This window comes from Urocitellus parryii, chromosome 6 (assembly GCF_045843805.1).
Source record: "Urocitellus parryii isolate mUroPar1 chromosome 6, mUroPar1.hap1, whole genome shotgun sequence".
NCBI lineage: Eukaryota > Metazoa > Chordata > Mammalia > Rodentia > Sciuridae > Urocitellus > Urocitellus parryii.
Window position 1 is genome coordinate 161,146,129 of NC_135536.1, and position 21,530 is coordinate 161,167,658.

The 21,530-nt window shown below is 33.0% G+C and overlaps 1 protein-coding gene and 1 pseudogene across 1 annotated transcript in view; one reads left to right on the top strand and one right to left on the bottom strand.

Annotated features, from left to right (window-relative positions):
• Macrod2 (mono-ADP ribosylhydrolase 2) overlaps positions 1 to 21,530 on the bottom strand; it is a 1,937,146-nt gene that overhangs the window by 1,765,896 nt on the left and 149,720 nt on the right. The window lies entirely within an intron of this gene.
• Positions 1 to 21,530, top strand: part of LOC113189053 (SWI/SNF-related matrix-associated actin-dependent regulator of chromatin subfamily D member 1-like) — an 88,481-nt pseudogene that overhangs the window by 64,821 nt on the left and 2,130 nt on the right.

Here is a 21,530-nt window from a genome sequence, read left to right on the forward strand (position 1 = left end):
ACTGTTTTCCTGATTTCTTTTCTCAGCATATTAATTATTCGAATGTAAAAAAAGGTATCAATTATTGTACCTTAATTTTGCATCCTGCTACTTTGTTAAATTTGTTTATTAGCTCCAGAAGTCTTCTAGGGGAACTTTAGAATATTTTATATATAGGATCATATCACCTGCAAATAGGCACAATTTAATTTCTTTCTTTCCTATTCATATCCTTTTTATTTCTTTCTCTTGTCTAATTGTTCTGGCTCAAGTTCCAGGTGGTGTTAGAGGACTTCTTTGTCTTATTCCTGATTTTACAGGAAATGCTTTTGGGTTTTCCCTATTGAGTATGACTATGGCTTTGGATTATCATATATAGCCATTATCCTGTTAGGGTAATTTCTTTCTATTTCTACTTTCTTCATTGTTTTTATCATGAATGAATGCTGAATTTTGTCAGAGGTTTTTTGTTTTTTTTTTGCATCTATTGTCCTTGATTCTATTTAAGTGTTGTATTACATTTATAGCTTTGCATGTATGTTGAACCATCCTGTGTCTCTGAAATAAAACTAACTAAACCAATCTTTTTAATGCAATATTGAATATGATTTGCTAATACTTTATTAAGGATTTTTATTTTTACATCTATGTTAATCAAGAATATTGTTCTGTAGTTTTCTTTCCTTGATGTGTCCATAACTGGTTTTGGTATCAGAGTTATACAAGCTTTGTAAAATTAGTTTGGAAGTATTCCCTCCCTTGTTATTTCCTCAGATAATTTGAGGAGCATTGGTACTAGCTCCTCTTTAAAGATCTGGTAAAGTTCAGCTATTAATCCATTTGGTTCTGGGTTTTCTTTGTTGGAATGCTTTTCATCACTGCTTCAATCTCATTGCTTATTATTGATCTGTTTAGGTTTTCTCTAGCCTCTTGGTTCAATGTTGGTAGGTCATATGTGTCTAGAAATTTATCCCTTACTTCTATTTTTTGGAATGTTCTCATTTCATAGCATTCATAGTAATAAACTTTCCTCTTCAAACAACTTTTATTGTGTCTCAAAGATTTTGATATGCTGTGCTTCTATTCTCATTTGATTCTAAAAAATAGTTCACTGTAACTAGACAGTTAGGATAAGTATCTTCCTTAAGATGTCCCAACTAGAATGAATGTCAGAGCTTCCATTGGTTGCCAAGAAAAACGGACTTTCTTCTACCAGGTAAAAATGTATTGAGGAAATGATAGCTGGATTAGGCCAAGCTGAAGGTGCCAGGGGCCACAGTATAGATGAGGCTAATAGAAAAAAAAAAGGTAGAGCAGAAACAAATACAAAATACCCAATTCCTCACTGAAACCATTTAAACAACTGAATCAAGCTTATATGACAATAATTTCCTATGAATTCTTCACTCAAATGAGCCAGGAAGGATCATTTGCTTCAGCTCCTTTCAGTTGGGTATTTAGCCACTTCAAGAAGCAAGAATACTAAAGAATATAGCACTACTGGGTGTCATGGATTACATACCTGTAATTCCAGCAGCTGGGGAAAATAAGGTAAAAGGATCACAAGTTCAAAGCCAGTTTCAGCAACTTAGCAAGGTCCGAAGCAATTTAGTGAAACCTTGTCTCGAAATTAAATATAAGAAAGGGCTGGGGATGTCGCTCAGTGGTTCTGCGTCCCGGGTTCAATTTTTGATACCAAAAAAAGGTAATAAAAAATGTAATTTCATTGTAGAGGTCTTTAACATCTTTTATTAAATTGATTCCCAAGTTGTTGTTGTTGTTGTTGTTGCTGATGTTGTTGTTTTGAGGCTATTGAAAATAGGATAGTTCTCCTAATCTCTCTTTCACAGGATTCATCACTAATGTATAGAAATACATTTGATTTAAGGGTATTGATTTTCTATTCTGCTACTTTGTTGAATTCATTTATGAATTCTAGAAGTTTTCTGGTGGAGTTTTTTTAGATCCTCTAAGTACAGAATCATGTCATCAGCAAATAATTATAGTTTGAGTTCTTCTTTTCCTATTCATATCCTTTTAATTTCTTTCGTCTAATTTCTCTTGCTAGAGTTTCAAGGACTATGTGAAATAGAAGTGGTGAAAGAGGGCATCCCTGTCTTGCTCCAGTTTTTAGTTTCAATTTTTCTCCATTTAAAATGATGTTGGCCTTGGATTTAGCAGAGATTGCTTTCACAATGTTGAGATATGTTCCTGCTATTCTAGTTTTTTAACTGTTTTAAAAATGAAAAGGCACTGAATTTTGTCAAATGCTTTCTCTGCATCAATTGATATAATCATGTGATTCTTATCTTTAAGTCTATTGATGTGATAAATTATATTTATTGATTTCTGTATGTTGAACCAACCTTGCATCCCAGGAATGAACCCCACTTAATCATGGTGCACTATTTTTTAAATATGTTTTATGTGATTTGCCAGAATTTTATTGATAATTTTTGCATCTATATTCACCGGGGATATTGGTCTGAAATTTTCTTTCCTTGATGTGTTTCTGCCTGGTTTTGGTATCAGGATGATACTAGCTTCATAGAATGAGTTTGGAAGAGTTGCCTCCTTTTCTATTTCATGGAATAATTTGAAGAGTATTTGTATTAATTCTTCTTTGTAGGTCTTGTAGAACTCAGCTGTGAATCTGTCTGGTCCTGGGAATTTCTTGGTTTGTAGGCTTTTAATGGCATCTTCTGTTTGCTTAAAATTGATCTGTTTAAGTTGTATATGTCCTCTTGACTCAGTTTGGGTTGATCATATACCTCTAGAAATGTGTCAGTGTCTTCAAGGTTTTCTATTTTACTAGAGTATAAATATTCAAAATAGTTTCTAATTGTCTTCTGTATTTCAATAGTATCTATCATGATATTTCCTTTTTCATCATAAATTCTAGAATCTCCCATGCTCTTGGATAGACAAAATTAATATTGTCAAAATGGCCATACTACCCAAAGCGCTATACAGATTCAATGTGATTCCAATTAAAACCCCAATGTCATTCCTTATAGAAACAGAAAAAGCAATAATGAAATTCATTTGGAAAAATAAGAGACCCAGAATAGACAAAGCAATCCTTAGCAAGAAGAGTGAAGCAGAAGACATCACAATACCAGACCTTAAGCTAAACTACAAAGCTATAACAACAAAAATGGCATGTTATTGGCATAAAAATAGATGTATAGACCAATGGTTCAGAATAGAAGACACAGAGACAAACTCACATAAATACAGTTATCTCATAAAAGACAAAAGTGCCAAAAACACACATTGAAAAGATAGCCACTTCAACAAATGGTGCTGGGAAATCCACATGCAGCAAAATAAAACTAAACCCCTAACTCTCACCATGCTCAACTCAAAGTGGATCAAGGACCTAGGAATTGATCCTGTTCCTAATAGAAGAAAAAGTAGGCCCAAATCTTCATCACATCAGATTAGGTCCGAACTTCCTTAATAAAACTCTTAAAGTGCAAGAAATAAAACCGAGAATCAATAAATTAGATGGATTCAAGAATCAAATGAGATGAAATCAAACTTCTTCTCAGCAAAAGAAACAATCACTAAGGTGAAGAAAGATCCTGAATTTGGGGAACAAATTTTTGCCACACATATTAGTGCTCAGATAGAACACTAATCTCCAGGATTTATAAAGAACTCAAAAAACACCAAAAAAAAAAAAAAATAAAACCAATCAATAAATGGGCTAAGGAGCTGAACAGACACTTCTCAGAAGAAGATATATATTTGATCAACAAATATATTAAAAAAATGTTCAACATCTCTAGTAATGAGAGAAATGCAAATCAAAACTACTCTAAGATTTCATCTCACTCCAGTCAGAATGGCAGTTATCAAGAGTACAGACAACAGTGTTAGCGAGGATATGAGGGAAAGGCACACTCGTACATTGCTGGTGGGACTGCAAATTGGTGCAATCAATCTGGAAAGCATTATGGAGATTTCTTAGAAAACTTAGAATGGAACCACCATACCCTACTCCTCAGTCTATAAGACTTAACATCATCATACTATAGTAACACAGCCACATCAATGCTTAATAGCAGCTCAATTCACAATAGCTAAACTGTGGAACCAACCTAGACACCCTTCAATAGATGAATGTATAAAGAAACTATGGTATATATACACAATGGAATATTATTCAGCATTAAAAGAGAATGAAATTATGGCATTTTCAGGTAAATCAATGGAGTTGGAGAATATCATGCTAAGCAAAGTAAGTCAATCCCAAAAAACCAAAGGCTGAATGTTCTCTCTGATAAGTGAATGCTGATCCATAAGGCAGGGAGGTGGACAGTGTATGGAAAAAATGGAAGAACTTGGATTGGGCAAAGGGGAGGGAAAAGTGGGAAGCAATCATGGGGTCAGGAAAGATGGTGGAATCAAAAGGACATCATTACCCTGGGTACATGTATGACTGCAGATATGGTGTGACACTATATCATGTACAGCCAGAGAAATGAAAAGTTATGCTGCAATTTTGTACAATGAATCAAAATGCATTCTGCTGTCATATATACCTAATTAGAATAAATAAATAAATTTTAAAAATAAATTTTAAAAATTAAAAAAATAAAATAAGGTTCATTCTTATGGTTTCATAATGAATCCTATTCTTTAGTAAAGTGGGGCAGTGGATTTAAAAAAAAAAAACCTACACAAAGATGATAAAGTAAGTTTTTTGCCTTGACTGACCATGAAACTTAGGCCAGTAGTTTTCAGCAAACCTGTTCAAATTTTATACCAGAGTAACAAGTTTAAAGACAAACTTATAAAGGAATGAAGACTTCACAGACATTTTAGTTACATGTGTTCTGAAATTAGCATTGATAATCAAAAGTTGGTTGTACCTATAAAAGTTACTTTCTGTAAGTATACTGAATTATTCAGAAATTCAGCTCAAATATTGCATCTTCAAAAAATAATTTTAGATACCATGTTCAGAAGTCAGGGATGTGGTAAACTTCATTTACAAATTATGTGTCCTAGCTTCTCAAAAATAAATCCAGAGTTATTGGGTTAATACCAGCAACCTTAGAGATTATCACCATCCTCTTCATTTTTCAGAGGAAGAATTGATGCCTAAAGAAATTAAATGGTATATCCAGATCCAAAGAGTTCATAAGCACCAGGGTCTATACCAGACTCAGTCTCCTAATTTTAAGTTCACTGTCTATTTTGCCACATCAAGAGCCTGCTTTTTATGGAGGTTTTAGAGTCAAAGATAAGATTCTGTGTATGAAATCTCTTAATGCTGCTTAATGGAGCACTCTTGAGAGAACCTTTATGTAAATGTCTGGAAACCAAATGTCACTGGTTCAATTTCCAGTTAATATAGAGACTTTATTCATTGAACATTAACTGAAATGGTTTTTATGCTAATAGAGTTTGTTTTACCACAGATTTTCATAAAAACATCATCATGCACTTTAAAATACATGAAGCACTCTTACAATATAAGAATTCCCAAATCAAGATCTGACTTTCAGGATGATGTTTGTACAATTTTGGACTCATATATATTTCACTGTATTCATCAAAGCTGCCTTCTCTTTGTCTTCCAAAACCTCCCATAATGTCTGCATTCCAACATGGGCTTGACCTCAGCCAGCCTCATAGTATTGCTTGAAATCCTATACTGCTATTTCTTCCCTTTACTTGTATTGATTTTGTATGTATACACCAAATTTTAAATTCTAATAACCTCAATTACTCTAATTTTAACCCCATCTGAGAAGAAGATAGATAAACATAGGTAGAAGAAACCTAAAAGCTGTTCTAATTCTGCAATCTCAAACATTCACAAAAAGGCTTTGTTTTAAGGAACTGTGAGGGAAAAAAATTGGAAAAATGTTCAAATAGGTAAGAAACAAACAATTTTTAAACAGTAATACTTTTGGTAGGAATTGGATATCTTTGACGAAACAAGTACTTTTAAGTACTGATAAGTGCCAAGATTGATTTATCTTCTCAGAAATTTAGTTGGTTTAGTTTAATCTTTTTCTACACTTTCACATTTTAAGTATTCTAGTGAAACAACCAAAGCATGAAATAACCATAAACAATCTTGCATAATAATCTACCATGAAATTTCAATGAAATTACTGCAAATAAAAAATAAAGTTGTCAATGTAGCACCACAGCATGAAGCAATACATGTAAGCATTAGTACAAAAAAAAAAAAGCATTCATTCAGTTGAGTTACTGCCATTCTACGACTGAATGAAGCAGAGCAAAAGATGAATGTACAAAACAATCTACCGAATTAAGTGAAATGGAATGAGAAGTGCTTTAATTGGATAAAATTTAAGAGCTGAATTACAAATGCCACATAAATAAACAGCTCTAAATAATGTGTTTTTCCAGTTAAATAATGACTTTAATAAAACAGATGAAAATGTAGGCTGTGTTGTTTTTTCTGCCTGTCAGAATCTCATTAGCATTTCAATTTAAATTCTACAAGTGCACTCAAATCTCTCATTTGTACATCTGGCATAACTCAAAACACTGCCTTATTTGTTTAAAAAAAATTAAGGCAAATGAGCCAATTCACAATATCTTGCACTGGTATTTTAATAGGTGAAAACAATGTGGTTATTTTAGTGCTGCATAACAGCAGGGGTCTCCATATGAAGAAACTGAAAAGATTAAGGTAACACTTTCGAAGAAAATTTGGTTTTATAAGTAAATCCTTAAAGATGGAATTAAGAGCTAAAACTGTATTTAAACTATATACAGAATTAATATCTAAAATATTCTATCCACCTTTAGATTACATTTAGGAGTGGTATTTTAAAAAACAATTGATGAAGCAACAATTCCAAATAAATAAGCACTACTTTAAAGTTTTTGTGAAAATAGTTTTATTACACCATAATCAACAGCAAACAACAACATCAATAACAAAAAAAGATAAACATAGGTGAAAATTCTTCAAACTACCTATGCTTGGTAATGGTTTTAAATCAATAGTATACCTAAAAATCATGTAAAAATATTCTCAAACTGTATTTCCAAAGTTTAGTTCCAGAATTCTGATTATAAATAGGACCAGAAATGAGAATTTTTAACATATATCACAAATGATTTTGATGCAAGTGGTCTGTGGACCACAATTTAAGAAACATTAATGTGTAGGATAACATTCATATGCTTTAGAATTATAATTAAAAGTCTTTCACAATCTGGTTTTACTCTATCTCTTAATCTTTATTCCATAGGACAAACTACACAATTTAGTTAACCATCTTAGGACTGAGTACCAAAGGCTAGATCTGAACCTCCTAAATCCTTCATACTACAATTTGGGTAATATCAGTTAAAAACCTGTTTAGAACAGATAAAAGGGTCACAACATATGAACAAAAGATAAGAGTATTTGTCTTAAAGCTCAAATCAGACTAACCCTAAGTCAAATGTCCCAACAGGTAAGTAGAACACAAATAAACAAAGAACAGGTAGTACAGAGAGACTACTTGTTAAAGATTAATTAGATCCTACAAAGTTAACTTAATCCACTTAGGATTTCATCTTATAAAGGAACTTGGAAAAATATAAAGGTAAGCTATTTTATGCTACATTTAACAAAATTTAGTTATAATTGTAGCTATGTTAATTCTTATGTCAAAAAATAAACCAGCTCTATGTCTTTTGTTGATATTTCTGAAATTAATTCATTTGAATGTAATATAACATCTGTCAATTCATATTTAACACATAGAGATACTAACAAATATCTAACAGAAATATTCAAGAGTTTCATGTGTTTTCCAAAGGGTTTCTCTTAAGTTTGTTATTCCAATCAGTCTCTTTTGAGGCATCATCATAGCATTACCCTTGTCATTTTTCTCTGCTTCACTTATATACTATCAAATCTTTTACATGTGATTCAATAAATTCTCCAATATCACTTGCACTAACTTCATTAAATATATTTCTCAAAATTTTCTTATTTTTTATGTATTTATTTATGTATATATTTATTTATTTTTAGTACAGGGTTGAACCTAGAACCTTGTGCATGCTAAGCAAGTTACCACTGAGTCACATTCTCAACCCTTTTTTATTTTGAGACAGGGCCTCACTAAGTTGCCCAGGCTGGCCTTGAACTCACAATCCCCCCTATGCAAACTCCTAAGTAGCTGGGATTATGGGAATGTGCCACCATGCCCAGCTAATTTTCTACTTTTTATGGTCAATTCACATTGTACTCTTTAAGTTCTGAAATCATCAACTAAAAAGCATGGAGCCATTTGTCAAATTTCTTAATTAATAAGAGATATATTGACATGATAGGCAAAGATAGAAGTCACGTTCATCTGAGTGAAGGCTAATTTTATTTATGTCTACTTTTAACCAGGGAATATTTGCATGGCATGCTTACTTTAGTTCTCCATAGAACAAAGGAAGAAGTGGATTATTAAAATTTTGGTAATATTCTCTATGGAAATCCAAGAAAGTAATCAGCACTGAACACATATGTCAGAAGCAACTAGCAAACTCCATCAGGCTGAGCATCAAAAAGATCAAGGATAGAGTTATCCATGGTGGGGAAGAAAGGCTGGTAGGAGCATAGACATGGCTCTGTGTTGGGCTGCCAGTGAGGTGAGATATTCAGTGGCAAGTCAACTGTCAGGCAATTACAAAAAAGTTTTGAAAAATGCATTTGTGGTTTTAAAACACTAATATTTATACATTATAGTCTATGTATGCTAAGCAGTTTATATGCATTTATCATTTAATCTTCACAAAAACCCTACAAAGTAGGCAATATTATTATTATCATTTACAAGGTAGCAACTGAAGCTTAAATAGACTAGCCCTTTGAGCTAGCAATGAGCCAAGATGGAATTTGAACCCAGTGATTCAGACTTCAAAATTGATCCTCTGGATTAGTCTACTACAGACTTTTGTATTTTATATTGTTCTATTTTTTATTTTCTATTTTTACTATATTAAAGATTAAAGAAATGTATTAACTTTGCTTTAATGATCCATTATCTATCTTTTCATCACCAGAATCTAGTGGTATCTTACATACAGTGGACATTCAATAAATACTGCTTGAATTAAATTGTCTATAATTAAATTAATGTTGCATTTCAGAGCAGATGCACAACAACCAATTTGCCATTCCTTTGGGATTGTTTGCCTTGATGATTTCCAAGAATAGAGTGAGGAGAAATGTACCATTCTGTAGTTACATAGCATCTTTCTGAAAACTATGAAGGAGAGCATTTTAATACCTCAGAATAGATCTGAACATGAAAAACTTTCATAAAAGAAAACAATATTTTTCTAGATTAACATAGCTATTTTAATTGATGGTTTTCTGATATCTAGATAATAAAGCTATGATTTTTAAAAGTATTTATCATAAAGAAAAAGAGGTGAAACCGGGTACGCTGGTGCACACCTGTAATCCCATGGCTGAGGAGGCTGAGACAGGAGGATCTCAAGTTCAAAGACAGCCTTAGGAAGGGCGAGGCGCTGAGGAAGTCAGTGAAACCCTGTCCCTAAATAAAATAGAAAATAGGGCTGGGGATGTGGGTCAGTAGTCAAATGTCCCTGAGTTCAATCTCCAGTACCAAAAAAAAAAAAAGAAAGAAAAGAAAAAAGATAAGGAAATGAATAGTAGATTTAATCCATGTACTACAATGAATGGAATTCACTCAACAAATCATTCCTGAACATCTATTATGTCTGGCACAGTTCTAAGTACTGTGTATGTATATAAAAGATGCCTACATTTATGAAGCTTATATTCTAATGAGACGCAAGAAATAGTACACCAGTAAACAAATTAACCACATAGATTAAATTGTAAAACCTTGAAATGTGTGGTATGTGAAAAGAATGGCTACTCTAGCTAGACAAATTAGATAAGAGTGCTCTTTAGTATAAATCAGAAGAAGCCAGTCAATAAAAAGGCATGGAGAAGGGCAGTTCAGGCAAAAGACACTCTGAGAACAGAGTACAAAGTCTGTTTAATATAAAGGAATAGAAGAAAATGTTCTTTTTTTAAAAAAGCACATTAACTATAAGTGAAAAAGCACTTAATGGTATTAAAATAGTATTATAAGAAGCACTCATTCTTAATAGTATTTTTAAAACTAACATCTGTGGACCCTTACCTCACACCACATATGAAAATTAATGTAAGATAAATTAAAGATCTAAATGTCAAAGCTAAAACTATAAACTCTAAGAAAAAAACCTGATAATAAATCTTCATAATCCTGGAATAAGCAGTACCTTCTTTGGTGCAACCACTCTGAAAAGCAGCATGGAGATTCCTCAGAAAATTTAGAATGGAACCATAATTTGATCCAGTTTTCCCACTCTTCAGCAAATATCCAAAAGACTTAATATTAGCATACTATAGTGACACATCCATATCAATGTTTATAGCAACTCAATTCACAATAGCTAAGCTATGGCACCAATTTAGGTGAACTTCAACAGAAGAATGAATAAAGAAATTGTGGTACATATACACAATGGAATATTACTCAGCCATAAAGAAGAATGAAATTTTCTGATATTCGAGTGCTAACTCAAAATAGACAGCAGGTGGGGCAGAGGTTCACTGCACAGGACAGGGCAGAGTGAGGGAAAGAAGAGAGGATGGAAAAGGGAACAACAGTAGAATGAATCAGACATAACTTTCCTATGTTCATATATGAATACACAACCAGTGTAACTTCACATCATGTACAAACATAAGAATGGGAAGTTATACTCCATGGATATATGATGTGTCAAAATACATTCTACTGTCACATATAACTAAAAAGAATTTAAAACTTTTTAAAAATTAAAAAAAGCAATACCTTCTTATATATGACAGAAAAGGCACAAGCAATCATATTGAAAGAGATAAATTTGACTTTATTAAAACTAAAAACTTCAACTGATGTGATCAAAAATGTGAGAAGACAACATAAATAATAGGAAAAATATTTGCACATAATATATTAGATAAAAATCTAGTATTCAAAATAAAACAGAAATCAACAAGTCAATTATAAAAAGAACAAATAATCCAGAATAAATGGACAAAGAAATAGACAGTTTTCCAAAGATATACACTTAGTAGGCACATGAAAAGATGCTTACCATCCTTAGTCATTTCAGAAAATAGAAACCAAAAACACAGTGTGATAACCACTTTTCTAGGATGGTATCATTTTTTTTTAATTACAAGTATTGACGAGCTATTGAAATTCTCATCCATGGCTGTCAGGAATGTCAAATGATATGGCATCTGTGAAAAAACATTTGGAAGTTCATCAAAAAATTGTACACTTAGTTAACATATGACCCATCATTTCTACTCCTAAGTAACCAAGAGAATAAAAAAAAACTATATATAAACCTGCAGGAAAAATGTCATGAAAGAATTATTCATAATAGCCCCCAAATAGAAACCAAATGTCTAACAACTTATGAACAGATAAACAAATTGTGATAGCTCCAAACAATGAATCAGTATTTGGCCATCAGAAGGAAAAAAGTACTGATGCAGGCAACAATGTGTATGAATCTGTAGCACTATGCTCAGTGAAAGAAGCCAGACACAAAAGACCACAGATTATACAAGAAAGAAAAATTCCACTTATATGTAATGTTCAGAATAGCAAATCCATAGTGACTGAAAGTACACTACTGGTTGCTAGGAACTGAAGGAAAAGAAACAGGATGTGACAATGAAGGGGTAAAAGATTTCTAATGGGGAAATAAATGTTCTAGAATTAGTGGTAATAGCTGAACAATTGTATTAATATACTAAAAAACTCTAAAACATTTAAGATATGGATTTTGTTGTATATGAATCATATCTCATTTTTTTAAAAAATCTGAAGTAAAATAATAAGTAATAATAAGTACATAGCCAAAAGGGTCCCCCACCATTTTTTTCTCGACTTTGATTAAAAACATAGCCATGAAATAACAAAGTAACAAAATTTAATAATAAAAATCAATTCATTCTATAATTTTTGAAATTACAGAAAGCAAAGAGAAAGATCATTAATCTTTCTCTAAAATTTTTCAGGTAAATACAAGCCAAGATGCAATTAACATGAAACATCTATACTAAATTCATAATCTATTTAATTAATTAATTTAACTAATTTTTAAAAATCAAATGCTGCCAGGCACAGTGGTGCATGCCTGTAATCCCAGGGACTCAGGAGGCTGAGGCAGGAGGATTGCATGTTCAAAGCCATTCTCAGCAACTTGGCGAGGTACTTAGCAACTCAGAGAGATCCTGTCTCTAAATAAAATACAAAAAAGGGCTAGGGATGTATGGTCCAGTGTTTAAGCACCACTGGGTTCAATCCCCAGTACCAAAAAAAAAAAAAAATCAAACACTGACCACCCGATTTATGTTGAAATATTTTTCAGTCTCTAATTTCAAGCAATTTATTATTATTATTTTAAGAGAGCAGAAATTTAAGAAAATTTGCCTCTGCCTCTGACCTCTATACTAACATAAACCAGTATTATTTCAAACAGAAATAGAGAAATAAGAAGAATAAAGGGAAATAATAAAATATTAATTACCTCAACTTTCACTTTTCTATGGCAGCTTTATTACTTCATAATTATTCTTAGACTAGGGAGGGAAAATATAAAAGCCCTAACAACACCTGAGGCAATTTTAATAAATTGTTCACACATCATTTTTAAAAAGCAAACTGCATCAAAAGGATAAAACTAGACAAAAATCTTAGCAGCTGTACTCTTTATGACATCACTGAATAATATGCTACTTGACTTTATCCAAGTAGCTGGTTTGGGAGTAATAGCTCAAAGCTTTCAACACAGAATGGTAAGCAAAAGTAAATCTGGAATGATCAAAAGTATTTACCTAATGAACCAGAAACATATCTTCCAAAACATGCTCTCTATATTTGTTTCAAGTGGCAAGAATTTGGTTAAAATAAATAGGTGAATCTCCACCTTTCTTTTTCCTAATACTGATCCCTACCTACTTTGTGATACCCAATGACATTACAGCAAATAGACATTAAAAATTTCTAATTTGATTCATGGAGATAGGAAGTAGATTAGTGGTTACTAGAGGCTGGGAAGTAGGTAATGGAGAGTTCTGCTTAGTACATGTAGAATTTCATTTTGGAATGCTGAGCAAGTTGTACAGATAGTGGTAAGAGTTGGACAAAACAACATGAGTGAACTTAATTTCACATTTAAATTTACCAAAATGGTAAGTTTAATCTTATGTGTATTTTACCACAATTTTTAATAAAATTATTTGTTCCTTTTAGTTATAAATGACAGTAGAATGTATTTTTGATATATCATATGTACAAGGCTTCCCATTCTTGTGGTTGTACATGATATGTAGTTACACTGGTCACATATTCATTTATGAACATAGGAAAGTTATGTCCAATTCATTCTACTGTCTCTCCTATCCCCATACCCTCTTCCTTCCCTTCATTCCCTTTTGTCTAATCCAGCGAACTTCTATTCTTCCCTATCCCTCTACCCCACTTATTGTGTTAGCATCTGCAAATCAAAGAGAATATTCAGCATTTGGTTTGGGGGACTGGCTTATTTCACTTAGCATGATAGTTTTCACTTCCATCCATTTACTGGCAAATGCCATATTTTCATTCTTCTTTATAGCTGAATAACATTCCATTGTGTACATGTACATTTTCTTTATTCATTCATCTGTTGAAGGACACAACACAACAATATGATTTGGTAAATTTCATTCCATAGTACCTCCCATTAGACTATCTGTTCTTACTCAAGAATGTTGCCTTTTTTATTTTTGTAAATCTAATATAATCAAATAAACATTTGTTAAATGAAAAATTAATTAAACAATCAATGGCAAAATGGAGAATTCCAGGATCAGGGAAGCAGAATAATTTTTTTTCAGTAAACCAGGACCTCTCAGAAGCTAGGCAAGTGCTCTAGCACTGAGTGTTTACCTCGAGAAAAGAAACCAATTAACCATGCTAAGCACAGTAAAGTATAGTTAGTACACAAAAACTTAGATTATACAGCAAACAACATTATGTCTCTTGGCTCCTCTCCTACCAAAGGCAACCTCTTTATTTCAGTTTCTTAACATGCAAAAGTGTATCATAATAATGATATTAATGCCTAGCATGGTCATTGTCAAGATAATTGTAAAGCCCTTAAAACATTCACTGACCTGCTGGTGCATGCCAGGCTGAGGCAGGAGGATTACAAGTTTGACACCAGCCTTAGCAACTTAGTGAGACCCTAAACAACATAGTGAGAACCTGTCTCCAAATAAAAAGTAAAAAAAAAGGGGGGGGAATGGGGCTGGGAATATAGCTCAGTAGGTAAAGCATCTCTGAGTTCAATCCTCAATATATATAAAAAAAATTCCTGCTACATAATGAATGTTAGATAAATATTTACCATTAATTACAAAAGATAAAAATATATATTTCTGCCAGGTTCAATATTGAATATATGCCAAATTAAACATTGCTTATTTTTGTTTTGATTTGGTTTTGGAAGTACAGAGGAAAGTAAACAAGTGTTTCACTATTTTGGAGACAAACAAAATGAAATAATAGTTTGAGTCTGGGAGGTTTAGATAAAAGAAAGAAAAATTTAAAGGTTGTCAATTGTTGAAATAAATCATCCCCAGAGACAATTTTCATCAAGATGTTTAAACAGGGTAGATCCCCATCTGTTCAGAAAGGTTTTGGTGCAATCCTGCCAAAAAGCACAAGTTAAATTTTAAAGATTTTTTATGGTTGTTTGAAGTACGAACACCATAGAGAAGAGAAAAGAAAATATTTAAGAAATTCAAATGCAGATGTGGTTTTATCTGTCTCCTAAAATATGACTGTGTAGTCCAACTATTGAGCCTCTCTTGAAGTTTCTCTCTCTGTGTGAGTCACTTGGCACTGCTCTGATCCACAGCCAGGCTATATTAGAGCTTTCAGAGCCATAATCTGATGTCAGTCATTGACCTACATGGGAAGCCAGGGAGGCCATAAAAGCTAATCACCAAATATAGTTAATATCAATTCCTTCCCTCCTGTAGACTCCAGATATTCTCTAGTTAAGAGGTAGAAGTTCATCTTCCATTCCTTTATTTTTTGGGGACCCAATACTGCTTTGGCAATAAGAGAGAAAGACAGAAGTTACTGGAGAGGCTCTGATACTGTATGAAGAAAAGAGACCCAGCTTTTTTTTATATCCAAGTCAAGACTTCAGATGACTCCAGCCTCAGTCATCATCTGACTAAAGTTACAACAAAAGAAATGTCCACTTAAGCCAAAAAACAAATAAACAAAAATTAAAAATAAAATGAAACACAGAAGTGGGACAAAGATTATTGTTTTTAGTTTTTTTTTAGTTTTGAAATAATTTAAGACTTGCAAAAAGTTGCAAAACAATACAGAGTTCATAAAAAATCCTCTTCACCCAGCTTCCCCTAACATTAACAACTTATTTAAACATAGTAATATTATCAAAGCAAGGAAATTAAGATTGCACTGATAATATTAACTAAATTTTAGGCCTTATTCATATCATAACAATTTTTCCTTACATTCTTATTCCAAGAGTTGATACCGGATCCCACATTGCATGTAGTTATTAAATCTAAAGTGTCTTTCAAATTATAATGATTCTACAGTCTTTCTCTTGTCTTTTATGACCCTGACACTTTTGATAACTGGGCATTTATTTTGTAGAATGTGCTTTCATTTGGATTTGTTGATATTTCTCATGATTAGATTTGGGTTCTGAATTTGGGGTGAGAACTTATTTCATATTCTTCTCAGTGCATCATAGCAAGGGATACATGATATTGATATGTCTTTTTCCTTATTAATTTATTTGTTTGTTGGTTGGTTTGTTCCATGGGTCTCACTGTGTTTTCCAGTACAGCTTCAAACTTCTGAGTTCAAGTGATCTGCCTGCCTCAGCCTCCTGAGTAATTGGGGCTATAGATATACACTGCGGAGATTAGAAATTTAACAAAATTGGGTTACTGAATCTCAAAGAAAGTGTCCATAAGCTTTTGAAATGTGGGGAAAACCCATTAACCACTGCAACTCCTTGGCTCACTTGTTTATTAAATAAAAGAAATGCTGCAAGGAAAACAAGGGCAAAATTGTGTCATTCCACTCTGGCTCCACTTCTAATACAGCCCCCAGCAACTGTCCCTGTATAAATATTAATACTCCAAACCAACAGGTTGCTGTCTTTCCCTCTGGAGATAGTCCACATTCTCCCTTGAATGTGTATTCCTTGATTTATGCAAAGGCTTCCCCCTTGAGATTGCCCCCATTCTCTCTTTTCTATGCATCTACTTTCCTAAATAAACCTCTGTCTATGCCTTAGACTGGCATGAACAAAAATTCTTTTCCTTCACATATGCCAAGAGCCCCACTGCTCCTGAGTCAAGCTCCCCCTTCTATTCTTGAATCTTTCTTTGGAAATTGTCCTCTCCTATGACACTGTCACACCTTGGTTGATATGTCTTTTTGCTTTCACTTGGTTAAAGTGGTGTCTTCTGGGTTTATCCTGAAAGATTTGTCCATTGATTTTGCCTAATCAACAGTGATTGTTGTGATATTAGTCTAATAGTGATTTTATATTTCCCTCATTCCTTATATATTAATTAAAATTACTTATAAAAAAAAAGACTGTCCACAATCGCGAATTTATTCAATTATTTATGTTGATCAGTATGGATTTTTTAATTTTTTTATTTATATATGACAGTGGAATGCATTATAATTCTTATTACTCATATAGAGCACAGTTTTTCATATTCTTGTTCCAGGTGTTGATACCAGACCCCACGTTGCATATAGTTATTGAATCTCAAGTGTCCTTCTAATTATAATGATACCACAGTCTTTCTCTTGTCTTTCATGACTATGTAAATATACAAATTGGTATATTTACACCAATTTGTGTCTTCATACATGTATTTTGGATAATGATGTCCATCATATTTCACTGTCCTTGCTAATCCCCTGCCCCCCTCCCTTTCCTTCCCACCCCCCCATTCCCTATCTAGAATTCATCTAATCCTCCCATGCTCCTTCTCCCTACCTCACTATGAGTCAGCCTCCTTATTCCTTATATCAGAGAAAACATTTGGCATTTGTTTTTTGGGGATTGGCTAACTTCACTTGGCATTATCTTCTCTAACTCCATCCATTTACCTGCAAATGCCATCATTTTATTCTCTTTTATTGCTAAGTAATTTTCCATTGTGTATATATGCCACATTTTTTATCCATCCATCTTTTTTTATTATTTTTTATGATAAGTGGTATTTATTGTATATAGATTATTTCTATTTCTTTTTTGTAGTTTTAATGATTTTGTTTTTTTACACAACAGCAAAATGCATTACAATTCTTATTACACATATAGAGTACAATTTTTCATATCTTTATATATAGAGTATGTTCATGCCAATTCATACCTTTATACATATACTTTAGTTTTTTGCATTAAAATTTTTATTACACATATATACCACAATTTTTCATATCTCTGTATAGAAAGTATGTTGAGTCTTCATACATGTACTTTGGATAATGATGTCCATCACATTTCACCATCCTTGCTAATCCCCTGCCCACTCCCTTTCCCTCCCACCCCCTTCCCTATCTAGAGTTCATCTAATCCTCCCATGCTCCCTCTACTTACCTCACTATGAGTCAACCTCCTTGAGAGAAAACATTCGCCATTTGTTTTTTTGGGATTGGCTAACTTCACTTAATATTATCTTCTCCAACACTATCCATTTACTTGCAAAGGCTATGATTTTATTCTCTTTTATTGATGAGTAAAATTCCATTGTGTATATATGCCACATTTTTTTAATCCATTCATCCACTGAAGGACATCTAGATTGGCTCCACAGTTTAGCTATTGTGAATTGTGCTGCTATAAACATTAATGGGGCTATGTCCCTGTAGTATGCTGTTTTAAAATCCTTTGGATATAAACTGAGGAGAAGGATAGCTGGGTCAAATGGTGGTTCGATTCCAGATTTCTAAGGAATCTCCATACTGCTTTCCATATTGGCTGTATCAATTTGAAGTCCCACCAGAACTGTATGAGTGTTCCTTTTTCCCCACATCCTCACCAACAATTATTGTTGTTTGTATGCATAATAGCTGCCATTCTTATTGGAGTGAGAAGATATCTTAGAGTAGTTTTGATTTGCATTTCTCGGATTGCTAGAGATGATGAGCATTTTTTCATATATTTGTCAAATTGTATATCCTCTTCTGAGAAGTGTCTGTTCAGGTCCTTGGCCTGTTTTTTTGATTGGGTTATTTGTTTTTGTTTTTTGTTTTTTTGTTTTTTTTTGGGGGGGGGGCTTAGCTTTTTGAGTTCTTTATATACCCTAGAGATTAGTGCTCTATCTGATGTGTGAGGAGTAAAAATTTGCTCCCAGGATGTAGGCTCTCTTTTCACCTAAAAGATTGTTTCTTTTGCTTAGAAGAAACTTTTTAGTTTGATTCCATCATATTTATTGATTCTTGGTTTTAATTCTTGTACTACAGGAGTCTTATTAAGGAAGTTGGGGCCTAATCCCACGTGATAAAGATTAGGGCCTTAGGCGCTGGGGATGTGGCTCAAGCGGTAGCAAGCTTGCCTGGCATGTGTGCGGCCCGGGTTCGATCCTCAGCACCACATACAAACAAAGATGTTGTGTCTGCCGAAAACTAAAAAAAAAACAAATAAATATTAAAAAAAATTCTCTCTCTCTCTCAAAAAAAAATATCTTTATAAAAAAAATATTAGGGCCTACATTTTTTTCTATTAGACGCAGAGTCTCTGGTTTAACTCCTAGGTCCTTGATCCATTCTGAGTTAAGTTTTGTGCATGGTGAGAGAGAGGGGTTTAATTTCATTTTTTTTTTTTTGCATATGGATTTCCAGTTTTCCCAGCACCATTTTTTGAAGAGGCTATCTTTTCTCCAATCATATCTTTGGCACCCTTATGTAATATAAGATAATTGTAATTTTGTGGGTTAGTCTCTGTATCGTCTATTCTGAACCATTGGTCTACCAGTATGTTTTGGTGCCAATACCATGCTGTTTCTGTTACTATTGCTCTGTAGTATAGTTTAAGTTCTGGTATAGTGATGTCATCTGCTTAACTCTTCCTACTAAGGACTGCTTTAGCTATTCGAGTCTCTTATTTTTCCAGATGAATTTCATGATTGCTTTTTCTATTTCTATGAGGAATGACATTGGGATTTTGATCAGAATTGCATTAAATATGTATAGTGCTTTTTGTAGTGTGGACATTTTGATAATATTAATTCTGCCTATCCAAGAGCAAGGAAGATCTTTCCATCTTCTAAGGTCTTCTTTGATTTCTCTTTAGGATTCTGTAGTTTTCATTGTATAGATCTTTCACCTCTTTCATTAATTTGATTCCCAAGTATCTTATTTTTTTTTAGGTTATTGTGAATGGGGTAGTTTTCCTCATTTCCTTCTTAGAGGCTTTGTCACTGATATACAGAAATGCCTTTGATTTATGGGTGTTGATTTTATATCCTGCTACTTTGCTGAATTCATTTACTAGTTCTAGAAGTTTTCTGGTGGATTTTTTGGGTCTTCTAGGTATAAAATCATATCATTGGCAAATAATGCTAACTTGAGTTCTTTTTCTATGGATATCACTTTAATTTCTTTCATCTGTCTAATTGCTCTGGACAGTGTTTCAAGAACTATGTTGAATAGAAGTGGTGAAAAAGAACATCCTTGTCTTGTTCCAGTTTTTAGAGGGAATGTCTTCAATTTTTCTCCGTTTAGAATGATGTTGGTCTGAGTGTAGATAGCCTTTATGATGTTGAGGTAGGTTCATGTTATCCCTAGTTTTTCTAGTGTTTTGAACATGAAGGGGTGCTATATTTTGTCAAATGCTTTTTCTGTTCCTATTGAGATGATCTTATCTTTATTATCTATTGAGTTGATTCTTACCTTTATTACATTTATTGATTTCCATATATTGAACCAACCTTGTATCCCTGGGATGAATCCCACTTGATCACGGAGCCCAATCTTTTTGATATTTTTTGTATTTGATTTTCCAGAATTTTATTGAGAATTTTTGCATCTATGTTCACTAGAGATATTGGTCTGATGTTTTCTGTCTTTGATGTGTCTTTGCCTGGTTTGGGGATCAGGGTGATATTGGCCTCATAGAATGAGTTTGGAATTACTGCCTCTTTTTCTATTTCCTGAAATAAATCAAAGAGTATTGGTATTAGTTATTATTTAAAGGTCTTGTCGGACTTGGCTGTGTATCCATCTGCTCTTAGGCTTTTCTTGGTTGGTAAACTTCTGATGGCTTCTTCTATTTCTTCACTTGATCTTGCTCTGTTTAAATTGTGTATATCTTCCTGACACAATCTGGGCAAATCATATGACTTAAGAAATTTGTTGATGCCTTCAATGTCTTCTATTTTATTGGAGTATAAGATTTCAAAATAATTTCTAATTATCCTCTGTATTTCTGTAGTGTCTGTTGTGATATTTCCTTTTTCATCACATATGCTTGTAATTTGAGTTATCTCTCTCCTTCTCTTCTTTAGCATGGCTAAGGGTCTGTCAATTTTATTCATTTTTTCAAAGAACCAACTTTTTGTTTTGTCAATTTTTTCACTTGTTTCTTTTTATTTCGATTTCACTGATTTCAGCTCTAATTTTAATTATTTCTTGCCTTCTACTGCTTTTGCTGCTGATTTGTTCTTCTTTTTCTAGGGCTTTGAGATGTAGTGTGAGGTCATTTATTTGTTGACTTTTCCTTCTTTTAAGAAATGAACTCCATGCAATGAATTTTCCTCTTAGTACTGCTTTTATAGTGTCCAAGAGATTTCGATATGTTGTGTCTATGTTCTCCTTTACCTCTAAGAATTTTTAATCTTCCCCTTGATGTCTTCTATAACCCATTGTTCATTCAGTAGCACATTGTTTAGTCTCCAGGTGATGGGGAAATTTTTATTTTTTATTTTGTCATTGATTTCCAATTTAATTCCATATGATTTGATAAACTACATGGTAGTATCTGTTGTTTTTTGTATTTGCTAAGAGTTGCTTTGTGGCATAGTACATGGTCTATTTTAGAGAAAGATCCATGTGCTGCTGAGAAGAAAGTGTATCCACTTGATGCAGGTTGAAATATTCTAAATATGTCAGTTAAGTCTAAGTTATTGATTGTGTTATTGAGTTCTATAGTTTCTTTATTCAACTTTTGTTTGGAAGATCTATCCAGTGGTGACAGAGGTGTGTTAAAGTCACCCAAGATTATTGTGTTGTGGTCAATTTGACTCATGAACTTGAGAAGAGTTTGATGAACATGCTGCATCATTGTTTAGGGCATATATATTTATTATTGTTATGTCTTGTTGATGTATGGTTCCCTTGAGCAGTATGTAATGCCCATTTTTATCCCTTTTGATTAACTTGGCTTGAAGTCTACTTTATTTGATATGAGTATGGAAACCC